Source organism: Seriola lalandi, unplaced genomic scaffold (assembly GCF_002814215.2).
Source record: "Seriola lalandi dorsalis isolate HSWRI2012SDOR001 ecotype SW California unplaced genomic scaffold, Sedor1 jcf7180001966513, whole genome shotgun sequence".
NCBI lineage: Eukaryota > Metazoa > Chordata > Actinopteri > Carangiformes > Carangidae > Seriola > Seriola lalandi.
The window spans coordinates 1-538 of NW_019437181.1; the positions used below are offsets into that span (position 1 = coordinate 1).

The 538-nt window shown below is 45.9% G+C and overlaps 1 non-coding gene across 1 annotated transcript; it reads right to left on the reverse strand.

The window, feature by feature from the left end:
• Positions 1-201: 201 nt before the first annotated feature.
• On the reverse strand, positions 202-274 carry trnaf-gaa (transfer RNA phenylalanine (anticodon GAA)). The gene has a single exon. It is a non-coding gene; the product is annotated as a tRNA-Phe (tRNA).
• Positions 275-538: the final 264 nt, after the last annotated feature.

Genomic DNA, 538 nt, shown 5'->3' on the forward strand with positions numbered 1-538 from the left:
CCTGTGGTTATGGCCATGACTTTGCTACCGTACGGTCTCCAGAAGTGGCGGACGGGGGGTTAACACTGCATTTTGACTGTAGTGACGGTGAGAAACTACGTGAATACATGTAGGAGTCTCAACAGACAAAGGCCCCAGAGTTATACGAGTCAACAGCACTAACAATTAGGGCAATGTGTCACAAACTACAGACGAACAGACTGCCGAAACCCGGGATCGAACCAGGGACCTTTAGATCTTCAGTCTAACGCTCTCCCAACTGAGCTATTTCGGCAGAAATGTGTTAATTATGGAGGCTAGAAAATCCAAAACACAATAACGTTTCTAAGCATCCAACTCATTCTAGGCATCAAAAAGTAGTCCTGTTCTACTGGAGTGCAAGGAAGAGACAGAGCCTGTGAAATGCCCTGCCACACATCCCTAATAGGGGTTGGAGAAGATCTTATGAGTTCCAGGCCAACTATCTTTGATGCACAAAGGCCTGTAGTAATAAGTGCATTTGAGAGAAATGCCCCAATGACTGCTGATTCTGCATCTA